Here is an 8,734-nt window from a genome sequence, read left to right on the forward strand (position 1 = left end):
TGTGTGTGTGTGTGTGAGTGTGTGTGTAATAATAATAATAATAATAATAATAATAATAATAATCAACGGTTTATTGAAAGAGCATAGCAGCCAGAAGGCTGAAAATATACAGTTACATAAATGGGGAATGGGTTTCGATTTACAAATACAGTAATATACAAGTAACATAAGTGATACAAATAAAATATATAATAACTAGATGGGGAAAAGCTCAAACTACAGTTCATTTCAACATAGTGACAGTGCAAGAAGTAGTATTTACTGGGAGTGAATACACTGGTTTATTACAAGTTATTGATAATTTTTACAATGGTTGGGACTGGGCTGTTCTTATAGCGATCAGTTCGTGCACGTGTGGGCTGGATGCGGTTGTGGTGTCGAACAGCAATTCTCGGGCTTGGGATCTCAGGTGGTAGTAGGAGTCGGTGTCGAGGATGGTGAAGAAGCTTCTTACCAAATTTGCAGATGAGGTCGTGGTGATGGTCAGTGAGAGCCGAGAGGGTCAGTGTGTTGAGCGCTTCTTGATATGTGGAGTAGAAGGAGAGTGAATAATCTTGCATGCCCTCTTTTGCACTTTTTCTAGGTGTTTACGTTGTGTGGCATTTAGGGAGGAAGACCAGGTGGGGGAGGCATTGGTGAGCTTGGGAAGTATGAATGTTGAGTAAACACTGAGGAGCTCGGGTGCAGGAACTCCGAGGGACTTGAGTCGGCGGAGGAGGTGGAGACGGAAACTGTCCGTTCGGACATTTGTCCGTTCGGTCTATTGTCTGTTTGGCCATTTGTCCGTTTGGTCCATTGTCCGTTCGGCCAAATGTCCGTCGGCTCGATGTCTGTTCGGTCAAATGTCCGTCGGTGAAACGTCCGTCGGCCAAATGTCCTTCGGCCATCTGTCCGGTCACGACTGAAAAGCCAAGTGGGATCAACGAGTGTCTCATGACGCTTCGAGTCCCACTGAATCACTCACGTCATGCCTTTTTCAGCAGTGCATACGCCACAACACTGGACACAGAGGATGACATCAAGGAGGCCTTTTACGCCGAGCTTGACATAGTGCTTACCTCTATCCCTAGAGAAGATAAGGTTGTGCTCCTTGGTGACTTCCATGCCAGAATTGGCAGAGATGCTGACATTTGGCAGGGAACCATAGCGAGAAATGGACTAGATAAGTTTAAACCCAACGGCCTACTCCTCCTCAGCAAGTGTGCTACACACAACCTTACTATCACCAATACCTTGTTTAGGCTGGCCGACAAGTTCAAGGGTTCGTGGCAACACCCACGATCCAAGCACTGGCATCTCATTGACTACATTATTGTCAGAGAAAGAGATTGCCGAGATGTCCTCATCACCCGAGCCATGCATGGTCACACCACTGCGACACTGATCATCAGCTCAGCAGAGCCAAACTCTCACTTCATGTCGCCCCAAAACGGAAAAGGCAACAAGCCTCCAGGGGCGCTGGTAGTAGAGCGGTACTGCTCTTGCCTCGCAAGCAAGATGTCACGGGTTCGATTCCCGGGCCGGCGGAAGTTGATTGGACACTCTTCCTAGTCCCCTTCGTCCCTGTTCACCTAGCAGTAAATTAGGTACCTCCTGTAAGTAGAAAGTTGCGAATTCGTATTCAGGGACAAGTTGTTGGAGCTTCCAATAACTTGCTTAGACATAAAACCATTGACTCTTCAGGCTTCTACGCCCTTAACTCATGAGACATAAGGCAAGCATGAACTTAGCATGCTTCCCTGTTGGGCGCTGTAAACACTTCTGTGCTTCACCTTACACAAGGATGTAGGGGGGTGCTCCATAAAAAAAAATAAAAATAAGACTCCAGGAGAGGTTTTAACACTAAGAGTCTGGAGGATCCAGCAGTAGCACATGCTTTCAGACAGCTGTTCGAACATGGGCTAATAAGAAACCCGACAACAAACAATCCAAATCCCAGTGTCGAAAGGGGTATTCTCGACACTGTCAGGACAAAAAACCTGCAGAGACCCTCGGCCAGGTTGAAAGAATACACCAGGACTGGTTTCATGAAAATGACCCGGAAGTCAATGTACTCATCGATGGTGAACGCGCTGCTTTAACTGAGTGGCAGAACAACACTCATTCTCGGATCAAAACTGATACCTCCTGCAAGAAGAAAGCGGCAACGCAGCACGAACTTTACAATATATAGAACGACTGGTTTAAAAATAAAGCATGTGAAACACAAAATTTGCAGATCAGCACAAGATGTGCGAATTTTAAAATTCAAATAAAACATTTTATGGACCAATCACTCATAGCACAGCCTCCCTCTATCATCCAATGGTGACTCCCTAATTAAAGACTATAAAGGCCTCTTCAGCAACCAGAGATGTCCCACCTCAACTATCCTCCATCCCTGGATGAGGTATCTATTGTCATCAAACAGATGAAAAATAAAAAAAGCCTCCGGTGCGTGATGGAATCCCAGTGGATGTGTATAAAGCAGGAGGACCTCTGCTTATCAGCCGTCTCCACTCTCTCTTGGAGAATACATGGGAAAAGAAAAAATCCCCCAAGATCTTAAAGACGTCTCCATCATCAATACTTATAATAACAAGGGAGACAGGACAGACTGTGGCAACTACCGCGGGATCTCGCTGTTGTCCGTAGCTGGCAAACTTATCGCCCGAGTCCTCCTAAACAGACTTCTTCCTGAGGCGAAAAACTTCCTCCCAGAATCTCAATGTGGCTTTAGACCATCACGAAGCACCACTGACGTGATCTTTGCTGCCCGCCAGATAAAAGAAAAGTGCAGAGAACAGAGTCGTGACCTGTACATGGCTTTCATCGACCTAACCAATGCCGTCGACTCGGTCAACAAGGAAGACCTCTGGCAGACCCTTAGCCGTTTTGGCTGCCCACAAAAATTCATCGCCATTGTGAGATAACTCCACGATGGCATGAACTGCAGCATCCTGCATAATGGCACCCTGTCTGAGTTCTTCCCCAAACAAACGAGGGTAAAACAAGGATGAGTACTGGCAACAACTCTCTTTTCCATTTTCTTGGCTGCTTTCGTTACTCGTGCCAGTGCCAATTTCGCCGGCGGGGTGGACATCGAGTACCGGGTGAAGGTTCTTTTCAGCATAAGACGACTCCAGGCAGGAACAAAGGCGTGGGCAGCTTCCATTACTGAACTTCAGTATGCAGACGTCCTCACCCTTGTCACTCACACTGAATGCGACCTACAGGAGATCCTGAACACATACGCAGAGGTGTATGCACATATACCTTCGGCCTTGAGGTGAATGTACATAAGACTCAGATTCTCTTTTAGCCTGCCCTTGGCTCAACCATACCTTTTCTGTACTACCCTCTCTAATGTTACCCACTTTCGGTATCTCGGCTCCGACCTGTCCACCATTGCGGACATCGGTGAAGAGGTTTAACACTAGATCAGATGTGCATCTGAAGTCTTTGGCAGCCTCCGTACCCGTGTCTTCAGCTGTAGGGAGCTGAAATTATCTACAAAGGTGCACGTATATCGAGCAGTGGTTCTCCCCACCCTACTATATGGCAGCGAGACATAGGTCACATACAGGAGGCACCTCAAGGCTCTTGAAAACTTTCACCAACGTAGTCCGCGTTCCATCCTCCGAGTTCGCTGGTAAGACAAGAGAACGAATGCCAATACTCTCGCTGACACCAACTGGCCATGTTACTCGCATGGACGACAGTAGACTGCCAAAGCAGCTAGTTTACAGTCACCTAACAAACAGTAAACGTAACGCTGGCGGGCAACTGATAAGGTATACGGATAGTCTTAAGACAAACCTGAAAAAGTGCCAAATCGACCCCCTCACCTGGGAGACGATTACTCCACACCGTAATGCTTGGAGGAGCACCACACGAGAAGGTGTCAATACTTTCGAGTTACCCCGACTACATACTGAGACAGACAAGCGCCAACGTCGGAAAGATGCTGCCGCCACCGCTCCAACAGTAGATGGAGCCCTCCACATATGCAACGAATGTGGACGATGCTGCGGGTCCCGTATCGGGCTCTATAGTAACCTCAAAACTCACCAACCTAGGTGACATCCCTAATAACTCATATCATTGTATCATAGCTGGATGATCGTCATACTCGATTCCGAGTGACAGCAAAGTAGTAGTAGAAGTAGTGTGTGTGTGGTCCCGGGTTCGATCCCCGGGCAGGGTGAAACTATGGGCAAGTTTCTTTACGCCATTTGCCTCTGTCTACCCAACAGTAGTTGGAAACCTAGATGTTAATCTATTTGCGGATCGTGTTCAGGGGTAATGGTTAGCCAGTGCAGTTGGCGAGTTGTCCTGTCTTCTCGGACTGTTCCTTGACACTTGGTCATGCAACTCGTTAACTCAGGGTGTGGTTGTTGTGTTGGCGATAGCTTCTACACCTTAAAACAAATTCACGCCATCTTCGTACAGGAGTGACAACCATTATTATTACTATTATTATTATTATTATTATTATTATTATTATTATGTATATATATGTGTGTGTGTGTACATGTATAAGAGTATTGCATATAACTAAACACCACGTTAATGCAAGTCATCACAGACATTCAACTGCGAAAAAAATATATTGGGAATATAATAAAAAGAACAGTACCTGCTCTCGCCAGGGCTAGAACCTAGGACCTGCGTGTAAAGCAGACGTGATAACCACTACTCTACGAGAGCTGTGTTAGAGGGCGGTAATTGGGTAGTTTCTCTAGTTCTGGTTTATCTAAAGTTTATCTGTTTACTAAATCACAAACATCGCAGGCAATAAGACCGTCTAAATTATGCTTAGCATTTTTATTCAATAGATAGATAGATAGATAGATAGATAGATAGATCAACATATATTCAGTAAAATCGTCATACAAGGCTGAGGAAGGAACCAATATGAAAATTTACGAATATAAATGTGTAAATCTGTGGCCAAATATAAGAGGTACAATAATACAACGTTTATTGATAGCTTTAACTTGGTTGTCTTACTGGATTTAATATAATTAGTTTACTGTTTTATAGCTACCAAGTTCTTTTTATTATTATTATTTTTAGTATTACTTTTTTATTGGCTATGTCGCGGACCAGGATGAGATGGTGTGGTGTGGTGTGGTGTGGTGAGGTTCACTCCACACCACACCACACCGCTGCTTGACCAAATTCTATAGCACCGTCACAGTTCACTATGTATCTGCAACATTGATACAATCGACAGACACACCCGGCAATTTGGGTCATATCCACAAAATGGTGGGAGTGTGTGTGCAGCCAGTGGACAAAGATGGCATGACCCCTGTTGACCTTCGTTCTGGTGTTTGGACGTAGGTCTTTATGCTACTCGGAGGTAGCAGTGTGAACTACTCCAGTGCGTCACAGATAGGAACACAGTGAGGTAGTGCGTACTGTCTGTCACACCACCACCGTGTGTCATTTCTCCAGCTAGATCTTGTACAGCAACAATTATTCCTGCAGCAGCCTTTAGGTATTATGGCTGATCATATGTAACTGGGCATATTCTTAGGGCTCCTTGACAGATGGCCGAAAGACATTTGGCCGACGGACGTTTCACTGACTGACATTTGACCTGACCTCATGTTTTGTAAGGTCGCCCTGTGTACATAAACCTCTCTCAGTCCTTGTAATTCACTAGTTAAATTGAAATTGGGGAAAATAATGTTGATTATTTCCGACGACTACCAGATATTAAACACAAGACTGAAGCAATTTTTATAAAGCAATTACATTACTATTAATATCTTTTATACTTTAGTAAATGTGCAAAAAATACATTGCAAAGAAGAAAGAAAATTACAAAAAAAAAAATAAAAAGGCCATATGTCCATTCGGCCAAATGTCCTTCGGCCATCTGTCCGGCCACGATTCTCAGACCCTGTTTTTCACATGGTGTTTGTGCAAAGCTTAATACTGTGTAAATAATGCCTGGATTGGTGGGGTTGAGATTGGTGAAAGGGAAGACTTCTATCCCGGTTCTTTCATACTGGTGGTCACTTTCATGAAACACACGGAGCCAGTTCCAGAACACAGCAGTCCACAAGGACTCTAGGGCAGCGGCTGCAGACTGGGGGCAGCAGGTTTACTATGTCTTTATAGGAATGTTTCTAAAAGTGCCCACTGTTTCAGCAGATGGTATTTTGACTGAACATATTATGGGTGAACAAGTCACAGTGTTACACAAACTATCCCTCCCATACACCTACTGTCCCTCTTCCTCCTGTATCACACTGGCAGATGACTTTCTTGTTGTAGCTGTTATCGTGCTCTCACGTGTATAGTTCTTACGACAAACAGCATGGAGTCTCAGTGGTGATATTCTCGTCAACATCTGTTGAAGCCAATCATCTCGCTTGATCTTAGCCCGCACAAGACTCCTGCGGCTCCCTTCCTTTAAATCATCTCTTAAAAATATCTATTGTCTAAATATTAATATTGTTTGTAATACCTACTTTATAATCCTGCTTTTATTGTACCACCAAAACCATTTTATCAGAAATTATCAGGTAGATAGATAAAAAATTAACATTTGCAAAAAATATATTTGCCAACTAGATATAATCCTGACAGCTCTCGTTCCACCTTTATACAACCCGTGTTGTACTGCTTCCCTCCCTTATCATATTTATGTTTTCAATTTCCACTGTAACATATGCACAGTATATACTTATAATATAAATGTAAAACAAAAAATAAATAAATAAATAAAATAAAATAAATAAATATCGACATTCTGATATGTTCTCACTACCACCATGCTATGTGTACTATTCCAGATGATATTAAATGTTACATAATACGTCTTTGAGATAAATATACAGTATATATCCGGTGCCTACAAGAGAGCTCAGGCTCTCAATTGGCTCAGCCATGTTAATATCATGAATATTATTTTAATCGACTCTGTATCTGTGGTCTTCCGGCTAAATTTACTGTTTCAATATCAATATCCCTTATCTTCATTGTTGCAGCATCAGTCGAACTAAGCTTCCTATTGCAAATTATACAAAGCTCATCCATTATCTGAAATGGGAATAAAATATTCCAGGTATTGCCGTTATGGGCTTCTTGCACACCAACGTAATATAAAAAAAATTCCCAAGTTTGCCCTCGATAATTTATCAAGTATCATGTCTGCTTGAGAATACGAGTATATGAAAACAAAATGGTAGTCATCTTGTTTTTTGTATTATCCTATAAGTAATGGTTTTACAGGAGTGTTCTTGTCTGAAAACCTATGAGAATACATTTTGTTCATATTTCTATCATGTCTAAGTGCATATATATGATACTCTACAGAATGGCGGCCATCTTTGACGCCATCTTGAATACCTGAGTTAGCACATGGAGGATGTTGGGGGAATTTTGATAAGTTTTTCATCACACTCTTATGAGTGTTTCCTGGAGTTTTTAAGCTTGTTGTCAATCAATGCTCCAGGTTTGTGGTTTATTTAAGCTGCAACTCTGGACTGATAGCTACAGGTGAGACGGTTCGTTATCACACTTCACATTAAAATATTCACCAGCAGAACATTTTTAACACAATTAAATGTTCATAAAGAAATATTACTGGTCTCTTTTTTTTAAACTTCACTGACCACAAATTACAATAGATAGCTCCCGTAGTGTAGTGGTTATCACGTCTGCTTTACACGCAGAAGGTCCCAGGTTCGAGCCCTGGCGAGAGCAAGTAACTTTATTTTCTCTTGTCCTGGTGATGTTTAGAGAGAACACTAAAGTAAGGCCATGTGCTCTCGCCAGGTACCGCCTGCGTGTAAAGCAGACGTGATACACTACGGGAGCTTATATGGAGGCTTACGAAGGGTTAATGCAATGGTGCCTAAAGTCCTCAACCATATAGGCCTTGAATATTAACCCATAATCCAAAGTTTACGTTCACCATAAGCAAAAGCTAACGTAAGACAAGATACTGCTAGTCTACTATGCGTGTATGTGAGGATGACTTTAATGATCGTTGTCTTAGGTAAATAATGAAGCTTCACCTCACGGCAGATATAGTGAGGATCGTGTTGTCGACATAGATCTATGACGAGGACCGACGAGGAAATGGTGATGCTTTGATGGGATTTATTTGGTCTCGCTGAAGAGACTTACATTATACACAGTAAACTGTCTTAGCTATAAACAATAAACTGTTATCACTACACACAGTAAACTGTCTTCACTATAAACAATAAACTGTTATCACTACACACAGTAAACTGTCTTCACTATAAACAATAAACTGTTATCACTACACACAGTAAACTGTCTTCACTATAAACAATAAACTGTTATCACTACACACAGTAAACTGTCTTCACTATAAACAATAAACTGTTATCACTACACACAGTAAACTGTCTTACTATAAACAATAAACTGTTATCACTACACACAGTAAACTGTAAACTGTCACACAGTAAACTGTCTTTACTACACACAGTAAACTGTCTTCACTATAAACAATAAACTGTTATCACTACACACAGTAAACTGTCTTCACTATAAACAATAAACTGTTATCACTACACACAGTAAACTGTCTTCACTATAAACAATAAACTGTTATCACTACACACAGTAAACTGTCTTAGCTATTAAACTGTTATCACTACACACAGTAAACTGTCTTCACTATAAACAATAAACTGTTATCACTACACACAGTAAACTGTCTTCACTATAAACAATAAACTGTTATCACTACACACAGTAA

At 42.1% G+C, this 8,734-nt stretch overlaps 1 non-coding gene across 1 annotated transcript; it reads left to right on the forward strand.

Annotated features, from left to right (window-relative positions):
• Positions 1-7,631: 7,631 nt before the first annotated feature.
• Positions 7,632-7,704, forward strand: Trnav-uac. Its single transcript has one exon. It is a non-coding gene; the product is annotated as a tRNA-Val (tRNA).
• Positions 7,705-8,734: the final 1,030 nt, after the last annotated feature.

The sequence above is a fragment of the Homarus americanus genome, unplaced genomic scaffold (assembly GCF_018991925.1).
Source record: "Homarus americanus isolate GMGI-L3 unplaced genomic scaffold, GMGI_Hamer_2.0 scaffold19117, whole genome shotgun sequence".
Classification (NCBI taxonomy): Eukaryota; Metazoa; Arthropoda; class Malacostraca; order Decapoda; family Nephropidae; genus Homarus; species Homarus americanus.